Source organism: Parus major, chromosome 3 (genome assembly GCF_001522545.3).
Source record: "Parus major isolate Abel chromosome 3, Parus_major1.1, whole genome shotgun sequence".
Lineage (NCBI taxonomy): Eukaryota > Metazoa > Chordata > Aves > Passeriformes > Paridae > Parus > Parus major.
The window spans coordinates 99657719-99679393 of NC_031770.1; positions in this window are offsets into that span (position 1 = coordinate 99657719).

Sequence of the window (21675 nt, forward strand, 5' to 3'; positions counted from 1 at the left end):
TGTAGAAATTATGAATTACAATTTGACTGTTAGATTTAAAATGCATTACTTTGACACAGTGGAATCTCATTAGACATAGTGAATACAAACAAGACATTGGGTAGGGAAAATACACTTCCCTACATCTCAGTAATCAGTCTGTGAAAAATATTCTGAGAAACATAGAGGAAGCTGACAATAATATCTTTGCTACAGATCCAGCTGTCTTTCTACGTTTATTACTCTGGCACTGAAGTCAATGGGAAATCTGCCAGAATAAGAAAGGAGCTAGGACTGCAGGATCTGGTCCTTGTGTGTAAGCTTAATCATTTTCTTCCATCTGCTATGGATCAGAAATGTGGACTCTGAGCAAAGGCTGAAGGGGAGGGGGGGACTTTCAGCGGTAATAGGCAACAGACGTGTTTTTGATGGCGAAGGAAAGAGCTGTGCCCTCCATTTAAATTACCTGCCTGTGACTGCGACGTTATGATATTCTACCCATACAAGGTCCATAATGATTCTTCAGGGAAATTCATGAGAATGGCAGAAGTGAATCACGAAGCTCTTGCAATTGTCAACAATCTTCAGGAGACTGCTGGAGTCCAGAGAGTGCTCTGCAAGGATTTATGCTGAGCAGCACAACCAGGATGCATTCCAAGGCTAGTGGGCATTTTAGTGCATTGGGGTTTTGCAGCATCAAGCAGGAAATGGGAAATTTAAAAAGCCTTTATAAAGGATAGGGGAGGTTGGAAACCACAATTAATAAAGAATGAAAATCACACCCCAATTGGTATGAAAGTATGTAGGATCCATTCAGAAAAAAATATGATGAAGAAACATTAATACAGACTCCAGAATTACAAGCTGAGATGAATCAGAGCATTTCTGGCCTGCAGACAGTGCTGTTATTAAGAGTTATTGCTCAGTGTAAAGAGCCAAAAAATGTGCTCAGCTCTGTATGAGCTGCAAATAAAGACAATCCCTGCTGGAGGATTTTTCAGTCTAGGATGCTGGTCCTAAGTACTCTCTCCACAGCCCACTGTGTCTATGCAAATGCTGGTTAACTCTCATAGGGCACAAAAGTCCATCCACAGCAGGATTGTCACCATAGGACATGTGACAGACATGTTAATACATAGGTGCTGATGGGACACCCAATGATCCAAGGATTCTCTGTGTTAGAACACAAATGAAAGGCACTGCTGTAAGGTCACACTGGCCTGAAATTGGCAGAATTGTATCCTGGAAGATCCTGTCACTTCCTGCTGACTACCCAAGTTCCCGAGCACACCACATGCCCAGCATCGATGCTGCTGTGCCTGATAGTAGGAGACAGATTATCCTTCCACGGTCTTATGCTGAGGTTAATACAGTATTTTTGACTGGAAATCTTGAATAAGCATGGCATATGCCCAGGAAAAAATCCTGTGACAAAAAGGTTCATCCAGTCACAGTGGAAGCACAGCCATTGAAAACGTTGTGTGACCTCCTTGGTCTTTCATGGTTCCCAGGCAGAGCAGAGAGACTTCAGTCTTCAGGGAAATCTTGCAAGAATAACAGAGCAATAAAAAAATGCAGGGCTTTGTTTTTAGTTCACATGGGGCCCCAGTAGGAAAGTTGAAAACCTGCTGAAAGAGCGTCTTATGAAGCATTATTAATAAGTTATGCATTGAGTCACTGATTACAACAGCTCCTGAGAAGAATTCTTAAAATAAAAATGCATTCATTATTATGTCCCTGCTCATGCTTCATGCATCCTGCTCCTTAGATTTTTTTGGTTTTAACATATTTTATTTAGATTACATAAATGCAGACAAGCATTAGTTCTTTGTTTTATAAATGAATTAAAATACTGCACACAAATATGTATATTTATGCATATCTGAAGTTGACTGAGAGATAATTCATTGACACAGAAAGAATTTGTTTTCTGTACCTCCTACAGTCAGCTTATTTATAACTACTATTTGTGTACCTAGGTTATGTGAGCATGGTGCTCTGCCAAAAAAAATTAGTATTCAGCCTTTTCAGGCCCTCATATATAAGCTGTTCTTGAGAGTGAAAACTCCCAGTTTTAGAAAAAAATTGCATAAATCCAGTGGCTTGCATTACCATCTGCTCAATCATCTTTTCTGGATTATAAAGTGGAAAATGTTGGATTTATAGAAACCACATGCAAAGATTCATATTTAATTCTGCCAAGTTTTGCTGTCACAGCAGCCTTTAAGCAGATATGCAAGCCACACAAAACTCAGTCACTCTCCTGGTATTTCTGACAAGGATGTATAATCAGGGAAGTGCATCTTTTATTATAAAAGTCTCCTGATAACCTAAAGTGATTAAAGTAATCCTTTATTTCCCAGTGGGTTAGTCCTGTTGAGATGGATTGTCTCACCTTCACAGAGATCTGGCATAAGTCCTGTTTGAAATATAAGGGACACAGGCAAGTTTATTATACACAGGTCAAATTCTGCAGTAATTTGGAAATTTGGTCCAAAAGCTGTTCCAGATGTCCTTTATTCACTATTCTATTTACTATTTCTGCACCAAAGTAATTGAAAAAATGAATATTTGTCTTGGATCACTGCAAATATCATGTTAGTTTTGTATTGCAATAAGTTCAGGATCCAGAGTGAAGAACAAAGGAAAAACATTGTAAAGGAGCAAACAAAAATAAAAGAAAATCCAGCCATGTCACATAAGGAAGCATTGTCTCCTTTTATTATTTTTAGCAGTGTCTCAACTTAGAAAAGAATCATACTGTACTACAGTATTAAGAGCATTCCTGTTCAGAAGTTCATTGTAAATGCATTCAAAAAGACAGGTAAAGAAAGAAATGGCTCACAATAACTCAACAAGTAGCAGATGTTACAACTGCTTTTTCTGAGGACAAGATCCAGGAATGGCAACAGCTTTTCTAGCATAGGAGGAAGAGGTCTTAAGTGTCACTTTGTTAATAAAAGACTTCTGGCTGAAGTCCAGCGTGGCTGATGGTAGTCATCCCTTGTGAATATTCGTGCTGTTTTTAGGAATACTTTCACACAAGGAGAGGAGGGGAAGAACTCCTGCAGAACGTCCTCTGCTGCACTTTATTTCAAAAAGAGGCTTCAAGCCCAACTCTGAAATTATTGTTACTCTACTCGGATGTTGTCAGAAATCACACAGCATTTCCTCATCAGCTATCTTGGCAACAGCAGACACAGTGATGTATACTTGAATTTAAAGCTACATGTGCTTTAAAAGCAAAGTGGAAAATTGGATCATTGAACAGACTTGATTTCCAGTATTCAGGATAGAGACTTTATCTCTTTTTCTGCTATAATAATGCATTTTTTAAACCTCTGAACCTCATTCTTGCTTTGCATTTACATGATCCACTGAAGCCACAGAAATGTTTGTTATGAATCAGATCAATGGTCATTGTTATTCCCTCTTGTGCAATAACAAGGATCTGTGCTAGATACTCCAGAGGAAGGTGTCAGCTTTTCTGAACATGGGATTAGTTTAGCACGCTTTATGTCACGAAACTTGAGGGTCAAAACCTTTTATAAATATTTATCCTGGTTTGTGTAAATAAGACTGACATTCTTCTTTCCATGGTTGTGTAAAGAGTGAGCGAAAATTCTCTTTGAAGAGCCAAATTATAACCTTGTCTCATGGCTGTGATTTTGTGGAAGACTGATTTTTTTCTGCATTGTGGCAGGGAAAACAGTTCCCTTAACTTCACCAGACATCCACATTCTGCTGCCACTTAAGCTTGATATCCATAGCCTCATTTCCAATATCTTCCCTGCCTTTCTATTCCTACTACTTACCATCACCCTGACTAAAATCTCAAACACTTAGGCTTCAGTCTACTGTTAGTTTTACTTCATTCCCATTTTTATTTACACTATGTGAAAGAACTAGACTGTTAAGTCATGCTGAAGGACCTGACTGAGGTTGTGTATCCATGAAAAATGTTCTTCCTGTGAATTGCATAGTTCCGCCAGTTACAAACCTGAGCAGAGCATTTGATCTGAAGCTTAAAGAATTGCTAAAGCAAAAAAAGGGAAGGGGATATAGCAATGATTTGTCTACTTCATGGTTATGTAACTCTTTCCTCTTCAGGGTCATACATTTTTCGAAAGGCTTTTTGTTACCGCTACCCATTGTCCATTCATGTGACATGGAATATTTTAACAAAACAAGTATATTGCATATTCTTCAGCTATCTCTTTCAGATTTATGTTGCAGTCATAGTATTTAGGGAACTATTTTCCCTTCAAGAGGAAGTTTTTACATATATGATCTAAGAATTTTAAATGGAAGTATTAAGAGAGCTGTCTTTAAGAGGAGGGGCAGAAAAAGTAGGATGTTCAGTTCTAATAAATTGATGCTGTTCTATTGTGTCGCATTGAAGTCTTACAACTCATCAAAGTTAAATTCAGATTTTTAAATACAGGAATAAAATTTCATCTTGGGTTCAACAGGGCTCTTTATACTTAGTGTTGAGGACTACATTCAGTGCAGGTAGCTCCATGAGCAGCTGCAGTGCAAGCTGTGGGTTGAGCCCTGGGGTCTGGGAGCCCCAGGCCAAAGCTGTGAGCTGCCGACCCTCTGCACAACAAAGGGCACCAGGATCTGTGGCTTGGCAAGGGCACTTGGAGACACAGCAGGAGCTGAGCACTCTGGACTTTGGCACGCTGGGACTGTGGGTATGAAAGCCCAGGGCTTCCTTTGTTTGGGGGCCCTGTTCAAGCGGTTGTACCAAGATTATTTTAAAGGACCAAGTTATTTTAAGCAAATGTCTGAGACTCTGCTATGGGAAACCTGGGGTCAATCTGGTGAAGGGACCTTGTCTGTGTGAGTGTGGGGGTGCAGCTGCAAAAGGGCCTTGTTCCCAGCTCAGGTGGTGCAAGAGTGACTGACAAGAGTGGCTTTTGCATGGCCAGACAGGAAAGTTTCCTTATCATCAGTTTTGGTGGCTCTCCCTGAAATGCACCTGGATGTTGCCTGATATTTTTAGGAACATTCATAAGAGCAGAACAATGTCTTTTCTGTTGATGAGGACTTGCCTTTTTGTGTTTGAAGGAAGATTTCAACAGCTCCATCAAGTTTGCATGCAAGAATCACAAAACATAGAAATCTATTTTTTAAACAAAGTAAAACATAGTGTAAACAAAACTGAAAGGAAGGATTCTTCTACTGCCAGTGTGTCTAAATCTTCTATTTCTGGTATTGGTCCATTCTAATTATTAAATATAAATAAGGTTAAAATAAGCATTGAGTCCTGCAGGATTTACAAGCTAAATTATATTTGTGTGGATATAGGAAAACAAATACAGACAAAGAAAAAGGAGACAAATTCTAAAATTGCTTCTAATGATTAAAAGTAGAGAAATAAATACTTCTGGTAGGATACATCAGGATGCATATAGCTCATGCAGCACTGAAAATAAGGAAGAGAAATGTGTACAGGAGACTATGCCTTAGTATAATGAGGCAGCATACAATAATGATATTGCTATAAAAATAGAGTGATTGAATTAATGAAAGACAACTTGCTATTATTTAGAATTTTAAAAATATGAAAATGAAAAAAAAATCTGACTTCTATTCTACTGATACAATTGAAATAGGAACATGAAATTCAGTTCCACTTCTGGGAAGCAGAAATAAAGTTTTCATGGCAGAGTGGCTGGAGAGGAGGTTATGGCAGGCAACATGGGGTCCAGTCTCTGTTTTAACATAGTCAACCTGTTGCAAAGCTCAGTCCCTCAGTATGCCTATATATGTAAATGGAACGCTTTTTAACATATACATTTTTAAAAGCTACATATGCAAAATGAGTCTTCTATTGGTTTTGACACTTAAAAGGCTACAAAAACAGCACACCAAAACAGTTGAGTCCTCTATTGCAAACACATTCAAGGTCAGGTTGGATGGGGCTCTGAACAACCTGGTTTGCTTGAAGATCTGACAGTGGTTTGGGCTAGATGATTTTCAAAAGGTCCTTTCAACCTGAACTATTCTATGTTTCTATAAATGCAATTTCTTTAAAATAACTTTATAAAACCACATTTTCTTGATTATTAATGTTCCCCTCTTCAGAAATATCACCTCTGTGGTGCAATTGGAGACAGCACCAGGGCATTAATCAGTCAGCACCATGTCACTTAACAGTATCAGTTCTGGTAAAGAATTTCCTGGGACTCAGCATTGTCAGTCAAGTCTGTGCTTTTAGAGTGATGCTATTTTTTTCTGCCAAAGCAAGTCCAAACTTGCCAAGGATTTAGTCTGTTAACATGATACTATTAAGAACTGAAACTCATTCAACTTTAGTTGGCCAACTCCTTCCAAAACAGGGTTCCATGTGCTGGTTTCTGAAATTTAATAGGAGGCAATAATTACTCTCTGCTTAGGATGTCTATTTAAAATTGCCTACTCTTCCTTCATGCGGCTCTTTATTATTGGTATCACATGATATGTTTGAGCTACACTTTTATCCATAGGATTTTCTGAATATGTAAAACATTTTGGATCTGACCCAAAATGGCTGGATTATTTGTTGAGTTCCAAATCTTGTCTTGACATATAAAGCTGAAAAAAAAAAAAAAAAATTCAGATCCTTGTTCAGCTGCAAATGATTCAACTTCCCATTTTCAACCAGTTCTAAATGATTAAAATCTGTGTATAGAATGTGATTATTCTGCCTCTGATAGGGTATATAGAATTTGCACGAGTTGTTACTGTAATTAGATAATTCTTATTAGATTGAACTAATTCAGTTATTTGCCATACTTGCACATAAAACCCCTTCTGCCCTTGAATAACCTCAGAACACATCCACTAACCTAAAAACATTGCTGTATGCAGAAGATGCAAGGCTGCCACAGAGAGCTTTGCAAAAGGACATTATGAAGAAAGAAGAAATTTTTTTAATATGTCTTTACTGCTCACCCCAAGCCTAGAATGAAACATTTTTTCTACAAAAATTAAAGCAATTTTATGTTCATTTTAAACAGCAGTAACTGATGATTTTTCTAATGTGTGTTTAAAACAGGACTTGTTCCTATAGCACAGTGTGCTAGATATATTCTGTATATCTCTTATAAATAGGGCAAAGAAAGAGGGACAGCACACAGGGTTTAGGTTTCACAACTATTGTTTTTTAAGGACTTCTTAACAGGCTGAAGGAGATATCATGTTCTTGTTAAATCTACCAAAGATGAGTAGGTTTAAATCCATACACATATCCTTTCTCATGCATTTGAAAATCAGGTCCCAGTAACCTGAGTACGCCTTACAGATAAAATCAATACTAATAAAATTATCTCATTAATTGCAGAATGATAATAACCAACCATACCATACAGAACTTTGGGTGAAATCTGCCAAGTGAACTGAGGTATTTCAGTGGGTAGTACACTGTTTAGTTCATCCTATGTACTGTTGCAGGTATGCTTGGAGTTTTGAAAAATCTGTCTGTTTCATCCTGTATTTAAAGACCCTCAAAATTAGTGGAGGTGGTTTGAATTAGATTTGATTTGTCTTGATTCGCACATTGGTGCATAAGTAGCTTAGAATTATTTCTGAAAATACTGACACCACTAATATTTTGAAAGAAAAATCTGAAAAAATTCCTATAGAATAGGCTTGCATGAGAAATTCTAGACCTTGTAAATAAGGTAATACAAAATATTGAACCCTATGTGATATATTTGTTTTATATGATTGAGGATTCAGAACTTGTAAGGAATAGAAGCAAACTCAGTGTAGCCACAATGTTTTTTAAAAGCAAGGAACCAACAGAAATAATGGTAGGAAACACACTAGTGTAACATATCACAAAAAGATCTCCAGCTAAAGTAGATACTGTTATCACGGATAATCATCTCTGCATGTGCTCTCATCTACTGTGGGGAAGCTAAAAGCCTAATGCAAGTTTTGGACACATAAATGATGATATCTAGAAATTAGGAAATTACTTTTTTTTTCTGCACACAGAGCTGGTAAGATTTCTACAAAATATTGTATCCATTACTAATGTGAACAAGTCTTCAAAGAAAGTAACGATTTGTATTTGGTTTTGGTTTTGGTTTTGGTTTTGGTTTTGGTTTTGGTTTNTTTGGTTTTGGTTTTGGTTTTGGTTTTGGTTTTGGTTTTGGTTTGTTTCCCCAGAGAAAGAGCTCAGTCTTCTCAGCTTTTCAAAGAAAAGGCTGAGAGAAGGGAAAGCTTGAATATATGAATGTAGGGTGCTCAGATGTGGCAGAATTATCCAAAAGAAAGGGACTGTTCTGAAGAGAAATTAAGAACAGGAACTTTAGAGCTGGAAATTGGAGTTAGATTCAGCCTAGCAATCCCACAGTACAAGGGGTGAGAACAGCCCTGGAACCTGCCAGAAGAAGTGATGACTCCCCAGAGGGGTGAGAAGATTTGTCTGTAGCTGCATCCCAGAAACTGCTTCCAGCAAACTGGTAGGATGTGAGTTTGGGACCCTGACCTGATCTAGGATATAATCCTGATTTTCTGCATCCTGTAGACCAGGATCTAGGCCCTAGACTGGTGAATATCCTGTGATCAGTCTCGCCTCCTCTTTCAGCAAGGAAGTTTAAATGTCCAGTGTAAGAGGACACTCATTCATAACACTGAGCAGAAGGATTCTACTTTATTTGACCCTTACTGGCTAGCCTTTTTTTGGCTATCTTAGCCTGCTTCTGAGGAGGGTGTTTTGGGTTTGGTTTCAGTGGGTGAGAGGAATCCTGAAGTAAGAAGTTAAAGTGAGTTCTACAGCTGTTAAGATGTAGCCTGTATTCTGTAGTTACCATTCAAATATATTGATAAAACTATTTAACAGAAAAATCAAGGGAAGAAAGTATTCCTTTTGTCTGTATTCTGCTGGTACTTTACAGCAATTGTTCTATTTCACTGTCTAAATGTGTGCAGCACCTAAAACAGTAACACAATAGTTTTATCTGGAAACAATCCAACAACCTTTTCAATATATCTATATCATCTCTATCTATCTATATAATCTATCTATCTATCTATCTATCTATCTATCTATCTATCTATCTATCTATCTATCTTTCTAATGCGTTTTAAAAATCTTTTTTCTTCAATGGACTATGAAGAATGTTGGTACTTAAAGCTGTATTGCAATATTTAGTATGCATATTGATTTTGACATAATATATAATAATGCTGGTTCATTATAGATGTGACAAAGTGATTTTCATATTACCTTTGTTAAATGTGATGCATACACACACCAACTTTTATTTGACTGAGAAATTACGTTGATTTCCAGAATAAGATGGATGTAGTCTTTGTAATCACAAGTGGTCATGGCAATCTTAGTTTTATATTTCTTCACTTATGGGAAAGCTTATTTTCATATACACATTTATCACATTAGGTATGTGATAATACATTCTCCAGTGCTAAAATTAATTTCTGGGAAACTTGTTAGCAGACAAGATGCCAAACTGAATTTAAAGCAAAGGGTAGTCCTAAAGATGAGAACTAACCCACTCCTCAAAACAAAACCAATCCACACCTCAAATTCTTGACAGGATATCACCGCAGTGAGATTTGTCTCAGAGCTGACTTGGTACTGGCTACCAGCTGTTCTAATACCAATCCCATGTGCTCTGCAGAAGACATCTTATATATTTCACTCATGGAAAGAAGTCCCCTGCCACTTTCCCGGGAGTTTGAACTATAAGTGAATTATATATATTAGATAATATTATATATTATATAATATATAAGTTATAAACATTATCTATGTTATATATTATCTACAATATATAATTATATATTTCTAATCTAAAAATGAAAGGAACAAACATCATACAATAACTAATCTGAGTCCATGCTAGTGACATTGCAGCTCTGCCTACATGCTGGAGAGTTTATCAGTATACAATCTGGGGATGAGGAAACATTTTTTTGGAGGTTTGTTTACAGATATACTCAAGCATGTTGAATTAATCAGATCAGTCTCTTGGTTTTCTTTCTCACACTCCTTGTTAAACTCCACGTTAAATTATTATCTTCCTTTTGTGTTTTCTTTTGAATAAAGTTAAGTGGAGGTAAAAGGAAACCACAACAACCTATGTAATGTAGGCAAAATCATATGATCAAATAATTCAACCACAGTTTTCAAAAATGAAAGATGAACTAGTTAGTTAGATAATGATAAATCAGTCCTAGAAAGAGAATACTGCTTGAATCCTCTAATTTCCCCCAAGCACATTATGATATATTCTATTGCCACTTTTTGCCACTGTAAGGAAGTATAAGGTAAAATGCTGTTGCCAAGTGTGTGATACACATTGTACAGTAATTAAGATGAAAAACTGCAGTTAAGGAAAGCTTAAAAGGCACAGTTTAGCTACAGTTGATCTCATGTTGTCCTGAAAGAGGCTAAAATAGAGTTTTAACCGACAGCCAGTTCTGTTGTACTAGCTAATGTAGTTCTCTCATCAATATTCACTGAAGCATTTGACATTAGCTTTTTAAGTTATTAGTATATCCCAGCTCTTGGAGCAACATTTGTGTAATGCACAATAAAAGTCTGGAAGACTTGATTGAGAGAAACAGAAATATATATTAGCCATCTATTGATCTGACAAGGCAAAAACTAATTAACAGTGAGATAACACAAAAAGAAGCTTCCTGCAATGGCCTGGTACCATATGATCAATGACTATGAACAGAGCACAAAAACACATTTGAACATTTCAATATTTTTTACTTCTACTTCTTCAAAGACCGTCCAGATTATCTCCTTTACTGAGAACTGTCTAGCACTTATGAAAAGGCTTCCTGTATTCAATGCTTCCAAGTATAATCCTTTAGTTAGTAACATAAAGAAGATATCTAATCATTCCGGGTTTCTGCAGTGTCAGAAGAGATGGTCATTTCCAGACCCTGATTCAGATTACAAATGGGATCATTGCTCTCTGGAAGTAGACCTTTCTGCTCACTTCCTCTTCATTGATTATGAGACTGAACAGACAAATTAAAATTAACCAACATGATTTAAGTTGTGAACTCTGTAAGTTAAGGCTCATCAGCTTCTCCTGTGTCAGTGAAGTGGTAGTAAATGGAAAACCTAGTCCAGGGAACATACTCTAGGTGAAATCACATTTTACTGCTAACATCTGATATCGAAAGACATTAGTATCTGCTGTTACTGAGGAATGCTATTAGCCTGAGGAACAAGGAATAGAATGAGACAAGGAACAAGATAACAATGAAACACTGTAATTGCCTTTCTCCAGCAAATAAATAATACTAATACATAGTAGCCTTGACACATTTTGCTTTCAGGAAGTTCAGAGTAGAGTATCAATTAATTTTTCAGCTAACCCTTATAAATTAAGTAGTTTTTACCATTAAAACCTATACTAAAGTTGTATGAGATGAAGTATACAGTGACTTCCATAATTTTTGTCCTTTTCTATTCAAAATCTCTTCTTCAGAGAATTTATGAGTTTCCTTTTTCATATTGATCTATTTAAGTCCTGTAGGACAGAGTGGACAGAGGTGGCTGGAGTTGCTATAGTATCTGCCAGTCTGCATTGCTATTAAGATGGGACAATACGATTAGATAAAATTAATCCCTTGTTACCTTAGCTGTCACAGCACACAATCCACAAAATATGTCAAGCCTCATTTTACAAAACACTAAAAATCTTTGGAATATCATGTTTAAAACCTTTGAGGAATGTTTCACTGTAATTAAAAATGATCATGGAGCCAGTAAAAGCAAAATATATCATTCAGGAATTAATGACCATTCCACCTCAGTCCAACAGACTGACTGATTTATGCCATAATGACAGAATTAATGAATTGCTGCTTATGTAGTTTTTGTTATCTTGTCTCATTCCCCATAGACCTACTATAAGGCATTGTGTCAGCAAGCTAAAACATTTGGTAAACAACCTTAATAAATCAAGGAAGTAGAATTAAAGGTGCCTGCTTCCCCACCTGGTATATATAACACGGACCCTCTCTCCAAAAGCACAGAGGCAAATTTACAGTCTACCACGATGAAATTAACATATTTAGTCACAGCCCTTCCAGCCTGACAGGCATAGTGGGTCTTGCAGACCAGATACGCAACTAAAGTAAGCACTGAAATTTCAAGAACTGTATTAGCCAACTTTTAGTCATCTCTCTGGTGCCATCTCTTATTCTGGCTTAGGGACCTGTGCTTCTGCACAATCTTTGAGTAAAATTAGGTATTCCAAAATTCAAGCCATCAAAAAAAGACCTGTTGTGGATGTAAACCTCTAAGCCTAGCTGTCTGCTTGATGGAGTTGAGTCTTGAGAACACAGTTCATCCAAACTCTTGTCTACAACATTACTTGCCTTATGCTGGCTCAGTTATGTGTATATTAGGACTTAAAAAACCATATCCCCATGCTCATTTCATCCTGTACAGAAAGTCCTGGTCAACCCTCATCTAGAGAACAATGGCCCTTTGTAGGTTTTCATCCTTCCTTCTCCCAAAGGAAATAATAAAATCATAGAATGGCTTAGGTCAGAAGACCCATTAAAAATCATTCAGTTCCAATACCACTGCCATGGACTGGGACATCTTCCACAAGACCAGGCTACTTAGGGCCACATCCAATCCAGCCTTGAACACTTCTAGGGATGGGGAATCCACAGCTTTCTGGGCAACCTGTTCCGGTGCCTCATCACCCTTCCAGTAAAAAAATTCTGCCCAATATCAAATCTAAACTTACTGTCTTCCAGTTTAAAGCCATTCTCCCTTCTCCTGTCACTGCATGTCCTTGTAAAGAGTTGTTCTTTTCTCTTGTTAGCCCCTTTAGGTACTGGAAAATGTTATGAAGTCTCCCCAGTGACTTCTTTCCTCCAGGCTGAACAGCCTCAACTCTCTCAGCCTGCCTTCACAGCTGCTTCAAGCATCTGATAATCCTCACGGCCTTCTCTGGTGCCTCTGCAACAGGTCCATGACCTTTTTATATTGGGGCCCCAGAGCTGAATGCAGCACTCCAGGTTGGGTCTCACCAGAGCAGAGTAGAGGGGCAGAATCACCTCTCTTGACTTTCCCATGCTGCTTCTGATGCAGCCCAGGATACAATTGATTTTGGGCTGCAAGGGCACATTGCCAGGTCATATTCAGCTTCTCATCACTCCACTGAAAAAGGTGGTAAACACCACTGCTCCCAGTACCAACCCTTGAAGAATATCCCTTGTTGCTGTTCCCCCCTTGGACATCAAGAAGTTGACTGCATTGTCCACACTCATGGCATATTTAACTGATCAGTTCGTGCACTAATTTTTTTAAATAGCTAAATAAAAATACGGCCTGAGATGCTGAAGAGGTGTTACAACAATTGTGGTTGTTTCTGGCTGCACTGGCAAGCATGGTGATATTTTTCCTCTATCAGGCACTGTATGTACACTGTAAAGGTAGAAATGAGTCAGGGACTCCCCTGTTGTAACATGTGAACTGAAACAATTCTATCGCTTGTGGCGATCAAGGCCTCCACTTGCATGCGAATCAACATGCCTAATTGAAGCAAGTTCTCACGTCCTGTGTACCCTGTGCAGAGGAAACAGGCAGTTAGCTGAAGGTCAGCACTCATATAACTGTCTCAGTAAAAAGAAGATAAAATTACAATCAAGCTGCTAGTTATTTAAGATAGGAAACTGTGAGGACTGTTGTAAGCCACGTTTAGGTCATCAGAGGAAGTACTCAAGGAGCACATTTAGTACCTGACAGGCAAAATATTGACCCTGTCCTTTCCTGACTCAAATAAGAGAAGAGAAGCCTCTTACCCTTTCTGTATTTTCTTACAGCTTCCATTTTCATTGTAGACAGAAGATGGTCTTCATCCTGGAAGATACCCTGATTCTGTTCTTTATAATTCTGCTGTGGCTACAAATAATGATTAGTATGTCCATTTTAATGTAAAGCATCATTATGAGCATAGATAGGTAAATAGGGTTCTCCTCATTCATTTCTAGCATAAGACAAATTTAGGGTTTACTGTAAAACAACAAAAAATGAGTGCATGCTAACCTGGGGCTGTTACCCACCCTCAGTAAATGCAATCAGAATGGCATGAAAGCAGCTATGGATGCCAAGGAAATTCTACAAATTCAAGACCGACTGTGGGGTCTTTCCTGGTGAGCTCTGCTGAGATGGCAGAAGGATGGATGCTGCTTTCCCTGAGTGTCTACTCCTTCCTCTATCAGGCATTACTTTATAGAACATATGGAAAAAAATCTTAAATTGTCGCTACAAGTCTGATCTGCATGCCTAAGGCAAGGCTAGAGACTCCTTCCTCTCTCAAGCAAATAGTCTCTCCAAAAAAGCCAGATTGGCTATGATTAGTCAGAACTAAATACATAAAATCCTACTGGATTGTATTGTCTTCCACAGGAAAGGAGAAAAAGTGCCCCAAACTGTTACCGCTGAAGATCAATAGATCACACGGACACAGGTTGAGGTATGGTGCAGAAAGAGCAGAGTTTATTTTCCTTCCCAGGATTTATAGGCTTCTAAACATGGCCAGGGATTGGATGGTCAGGATAACACTTTCTCACTGCACTGGCCATAAGAAATGCCCATCAGAAGACGTATAACAGAAAGAATGCACACATATCTATGTTTACAGTTACTGTCCTGGGAAAGTCTTTAGAAAACCATGTCAGCAAGCTCAGAAGCTGAGCTTTCAGGGCGACACCAAACAGCTGATTAACTCCACATGGGCAGGGACATGGTACTGCAACCAGTTCCTGTATGGCAACAGGGAGACAGGAATGACAGCAGTAGCACAGGAGCAAACAAAAAGAAGCATTATTTTGATGTAGGTAGCCTTCACAAGGCGGAATGGGAATGGGAACACGCCCAGGTAAATAAAGCAGAAACTCAGTACCTATGGCAGCAATAAAAATATGAAGATGTGGGAATAAAGGGGTCTCACCTGAACTCTCCATCTCAGGGGGTCCCAGCTACTGTCAAGCTCAAACTTTTAGCTCTTCTAAACCTGGAGTTTCTTTGCTGATCAAAGACCACCTTTCCACACTTTGGATGGATGGAGAAGTTTTCTTATTCCAAGCACTTACAAAATGTGTTTTTGGGGATTTTTGTGTGTGCTGGAGTGGGAAGTTCTGGGATGATGTTTCAAGCACTATAGGTCATGTTTTAAATAGCTACCCCATGAAAAATGCACTTTCTACTTTTACTTAGCACCCAGCAGCATAAAGGAATAACTGCAAAAAATCCAAGCTATAATTCCCCTTGCAGAGTGTATCTCAGACTCTCCCTCTCCAAAACAACTGATATAACAACATGATGATATCATGACAGTTTTTATTCATGATCTGAATCTTTAACCACTCCTTCCTGGGAATTTTTTTCACCATGAAAGCAATCAAATTCTGGAACAGAATTACCTAGAAAAGGTTCATGATTCCAAACTTAACTGAATATGACCATGAGAAATAGTTGAACCCAGCTTCAAACTGGGCCTCTTTTAAACAGGGGGCTGGACCAGATGACCTCCAGAGGTCTCTTCTGGCTTAAATTATTCCATGAATCTATGTGACTAGATGAGATTGGTAATGTGAGCTGAGCACCAGGAAAAGTAAAAGAATAGTAAATGTCTCCTGAGTCTGGCATGGCTTTATTTATAAACTGAACTTCACAGATAGTAATTCACCTGAAGGAATATTTGGTACATCAGACATGAATGACTTTCTATTATTTTAGACGTTTCAGGAGTGCACTCTGTGTTTGCCATTTTATTCTGAAATTTCATGGGACATTAAATAGCAGACCAGTGAAAAATCTGGATATTTTTTGTTGGAACTGAGAAAGCAATACGAGTATGTGCCATATGCACGCTGAAATAGAAGAGATTTGAGTCATAAGTCATTTTCTGTAACTTTTTCTTCTAAACAATAGAGCCTTCTTGGGAAGTTGTGCAATGAAAATACAGTTCATGGTTTCAAAATAATAGTGGGCTAATTAGTAAAAAAAGTTTTTCTACCCCTAATTAACATCATTCTAAACCCCATCCATGCTAGAAATAGCACAAAAAGCACACAACAGATGTATCTCAGTGGAATTACATCAGACATAAAAAGTTTACCTAGGTTAAATGATTGATAAATGTCATGATAATGTATGACATTGTTGTTGCGATAAAAATAATTCTAGCCACTATAAATTAGACATTTTGCAGAAAGCCTTTACTGTCTGCATATGCTTGAGATTTCAAAGGAGGGACCTTTTTCTGGTGTGAAAACGAAACCAAAAGATTTCTTTGTAAATTTTATATTCTCTTTAAATCTTAAAGAGAATTTTTAGAACAGGTAATTTTTAAAAAGTACAGCAAGACCCTTTTCATGTTTGGATTGTGACAATTCACATTTGATAGAGTTATAATGAAATTACCATACTCAGTTTGACTGCTGGCAAAGTAAATACTACTCTGAAGGGGAAAGCTGGAACATTATGGCAAAGTTTGTAAGCCATCAATGATCTCAGAGGAAGGGCGTTTCTTCCAGTTGTTAACTTAAACAAAAACAACTGAAGACTATACACTGGTCCTGGAGGGAACAAAACACTGGGAGTTTCACAAGGCACTCTCTAAATATATTAGCTTAGAATATCTTTGTGAAGGAGTTAGCTTCATTTTCACTGTTGGTCTACTGTGGAGAAGGCTTGCTGCAGCATTCTGAAGGCTGGGACTTTATCTAATGCAAAGCTGATTCAGGCATGTTTGTCTCCAAACTGTTCTGACTGTCTCTTTACAGTCCATACCACCAACTGATCCCTCTGCCTTGCCCCCATGGAGCCCCACAGAAAAAGGGAAAAAATGCAAAAGCCAATGGTTGAACTAGCAGCCAGAAGGCACAAGTTCAAATTATGTGTTGCCACAGGCTTCCTATGTGATTACAGACTAGTCAGTCTCCCAGGGCTTTAGCAGGCATAAAAACAGCTTCTTTGCAACCTTTAATATATTCTACAGAAATGGAAACCAAATCAGTGTCCAAGAACTTTCTCCTGCCATGTGTAATGATGATGGAGAGATATGAGAAAGACAAGATCTTCCCTTTAAGCATATCTAGTTCCTTTCCCTCTCAGTTCTTCTCTGTCTTTCCTCCTTACCCTGCACTAAACTCTGGATACTCCCTGCAGGTTTCTGACAATCCTGTGAGCAGAAATGCAAGATGCTGCACTAACAAATGATAGATAGCTTCAGGTCTCCATCCCTTGCATGGCACCTTTCAGGAGGAGGTTTTAAACTGAATATTTTCTTTATTTGCAGATTTAGGCAGGCCAATCTGGGCTAATGATTTTTGCTTCAAGTAGTTTTGAAGGGCGAAAAATTATCTTCAGCTAGGCAGCTCATGTTTCTTTCATAGGAGTATCTTTCAGGATTTTATATGTCCTGGAAAAGGGAAGATTTTTAACTGATTAAAGAGAATAGAAAATGTATCACATTCTACATAAAAATTGTAGGACAACTCCTGAAGTCTATTAACCAACACTTTGACATTTCTGGTTTTGTGATTCAACAGCCATGAAGGGAGAACTGGGGAAAATAAAATAAAAAAAATTAAAACATCTATTTTTATGTTAGGTCCTTGCTTCAACCATTCATTGAGAAAGATAGTTGGCCATTTCTTGTATGAATATCCAGTTAAGAAAAAAAAAGTTTTGTTACCAAGGTAAGTGTTTTTTAAAGATTACTCCTCTTTAAATAATCTTGAAAGGAACACCTGAAGTAAGCAAATAAGATATCATGCAAAAATCCACCCCTGTCCTTGAACCACTGAGGTCCATATGTTCATCAGATGTCTAGTAGTGATCTCATTATGAATAAAATAATTCAGTGGGTTTTTCCTGCATCCTACACAGATTCCTGTCTGCAAAGATAGAACAGAGTGGCTGAAGAGAACAGAGTGACAAAAACATGACCAGATGAGTGCCAAGAGCACAAGAAAGCAAAAAATAGGAGCATTAGCTTTTCTTAATATTTTATTTTATTTCTTTAAAATCTTAGAATGGTCTGAAATGTTTACTTTATTTTGTACCTGGAAACAGATGTTCCCTTTGAAAACAGCATAAGTAATCAAGATAGCAGCAGCATGAAGACATAGGTAACACTGCAGCTAAATGTGGTCTGTGTGCAGAAACTTCTGGTTGAACTGGTTGAACTGGTGGCTTTTATTTCCCAAGCTGCTTTCTCCACCACTATGAAAATAAGCTGTATTTTTCTAGAAAGAGATAAATAGCAAACTGCAACAGAGCACTTAATACTGAATAATTTATCCCTAGATTTTTTTAATCTGCTGTTAATATCTCATGCATCCATCCATTATTATGTGCCAGACAATAGAAATTTAAAGCCAAAAATGTTATTTATTTTCCTTTGATGTAGTTGAATAAATTCAAGTTTTGAAACATGCCCTAGAGTTGCTATTATTAATATGGATTATTAAATGTAGCTTGTAATAAAACAGCAACAAGCATTTCTTTATTAGAATAATCTGACTGAAGTATTTACATTGGTCACTGGCCTTTTTACTTTGTGATTTACAGTGCTAAAGAGATTAAGTTTTAATTCCTGTTAAAAGAACAGTTTCTGCGGTAGCAGTTTCTATTGGGAGAACACACAGCTCAGAGTTTTAAAGACTAACATCAATTTCAAGCCTTGGAGTTTTTTTTCCTTTTACTTCTTTTTCTGTGATTTCATGGACTTCCTCTGAGTAGGAGTTTGGACTTGTTGGCCTCAAAGGGATTCAAATCAGTTGAAAATTATAATGGGATCAATGATAATGACCTTGCAAAGAGATTCTGGTGAAATGTGAACATGAACTGCCAGGGTAATAGGGTAATGTCTACTTTCTTTCATTTTCAGTTGAATTTAGGTTCTAGAAGTGGATAATGATAATTAAATTGTTCTCTGTACTGTGTGCCTTTGTAAAGTGTATGTTTAAATGTATGTACGAATACACATACAATTATGCTCAATGTATGTGTGACTATATAGAAAGATATAAACATTTTAAATCAAAGGCTAAAAATTACACTGCCACCAAGGAAGGCATTTAAGTTGGAAAGTTAAGCATTCTGGATTGAGGTAAAACTTAGATGTGTACAGATGTAGAAGATCTTACTTTTGACAAGGAGGAAACAGCATCGCTTATTGGCTTGAACTCTTCCTCCTTTAGATCAGAACTGGACACTGTAAGCCAACTGATTGAATATATTTCTTCTGTGTGTATATAACCACATCCAATGATAGTAATAAAATATTATGAAGGGCTTTTGATGAACTATTTTGGGTTTTTAAAAAAGCATCAAATTAAATCATCATCTCAGTCAGAGTAAAGTTATTTTAAGTCCTCAGCTCACCCACATAGGCTTTTCTAGGCCCCAAAACAAAAAAATGCTATCTCTTATACTGGTGCAAAGTCATAACCTCTTAAATTATCTTTTCAGAACAGCAAGATGTTGTCCAAGCTAGATGCTTTTTCCCCAAGAAGCTTATTTCCTCAATTTCTTTGTCTCTTTTCAAACCAACAGTAGATTTACAAATCAAGACCATAAGAGGCATCTGCTTAGTAAGAATTTTTTTCCAACTGATAAAGCAGTTCAGCTGAGTTAACACTAAATTTATCACATTAGAGGTAAAGATACAGCACTGAAATGAGGAAAATAAATGTATTTATGCATTGGAGGAAAGAGAGATAGCTGCTGTCCTAACCACAAATTTTGATATTTTGTCCTGATCACAGGTTTAGATAAAGTATTTCTATTTCAGTTTGACTGCTGCTTATTGCTAGTGGCAAGTAATTCTCTACCCAGCCCACCCCACGAACACTCAGAAGCAGTGTGCACTTATGTTTGCATATAGCCAGCTAAAGAGAACCACATGGCACATCTGCTATGCTTGATATCAAATCACAGAAAGTTTGATGAATGTAATGAGTAATGAGGAAAAAAGAACTAGGAGTTCTTCAAATTGTCCTAGACACATATCCCAAATATTGAAATACATTGCTATGCAGTGTAAAAAAAAAACAAACAAGAAGGCTTGTACAATTTCAAGCTGAACGGAACAGCTTCATAGCCTTTTCATAGTTTTGATGGGGTTTTGTATGTCTATGTGAAGAGATGAAAGATGAAGAAAGCTGGAGAAGAGGAGCAGAATGCCAAATAGACCACCTAATTAAGGGCTGGGAGCATAGCTGTAAGGAAATCCAAAAGACAGATATGGACATGCTTTTCTCTGGTTCTCTTAAGGGACTTGAAGCTATGAGCAAATAAACTATCTGCTGTTGGAGTACTGTTGTATGGGAAATGGAATTTTGTATGTCTTTTTCAAATTAACCAGTGAGCATCTATCACCAGTTTCTCATCCTAGCTCCAACTGGCCCTGTCCCAAAGTTTGAATAATCGCTTGGGTCAACAACAATTCACATCAAAATGTTAAAACATAGAAGTCTAATGCTGTGCCCTCTCAGAAGTGTAAGAACATTGTTTATGTAGGTTTGTACCTTGCTGTTGGCCTTCCATTTGCAATTTTAGTCCTTTTTTTTTTTAAGTACTGCTTTTTGCATTCATCAAATTATACCCTAATATATGAAAAGCAAGTCTGACAAATTGTCAAGACAAAAGTACTTCAATGAAGTTTTGTGGCATTGCTAAAATGATCAGTATCAGCTACTCTTACCACCTAGCATACTGAATTTCAGATCCCTTTCAGATACTGAATATTAAAAGATACAGATGTTCACAGCTTAGTCTGAGATATTTGCTGCAACTATAAACTATTGGTTTTTTCTCCACTAAAACTGTATTTTATTAAGTTACTTTAACACACTTGTGAGTAGGCCTTCTCATTCCACCTGCAACAAGTTCCTGCTAAGTGACCATGCCAACAACAGCCAGAGCCAAGGTCAGCCACGCCAAGAGGCAAAGAGAAAGTGGTGTTCACACAAACCCAGCTGTGCACCATTTGATCTTGGCAGGATTTGTTGTTACCAGTGTAGCACTTGTCATATGAAATATGAATCCTGTTTAAGTAGTTAATGAGGGCAGTTGTCTTCTAAAGTGCATTCGGATACATGAAATGGGAACCACTGTGCAAACTGATGAAATAACCCCAACACACTCAGCAACTTTCACTACACAAGTCCAATTCTCAGAGAAATAGACTCAGAAAATTTTGAGGCAACAGATGATAAAGGACCCTTCACCACTGTACTAGCATTGACAAGAGTTACTGACAAAGAGACACAGAATAATTTTTCAAGTTGGCTGTATTTTTCCTACAACCCTTTGGACCTGAGGAGGACACTTCTGGGTTTGGTGGGTGATTAATAAAATTTCCTTGGTTTGTCTGGATCTGGAGTGCCAAAAGGACATAAGAGATCTCCAAGAATGTTTGAAGAACATGATGTTCATCCTGAACAAGATTTTTAGAGTCAAGACAGAGATACCTAACACTGCACTAACATATACATTTGTTTCCTGTTGTGTGTTGATTTTCCTTTCTTGGGCATGTAGTAGTTGAGGATATCAGAGGTAATGAAATGTTCTGTACTTTTTCTCAAGAGATAAGGACACTGAAAAACCTTACTAGAATGTCTTTGTCAAATTACAACCAAAACCCCAAAAATATCAAGCTTTTAGTTGTTCTG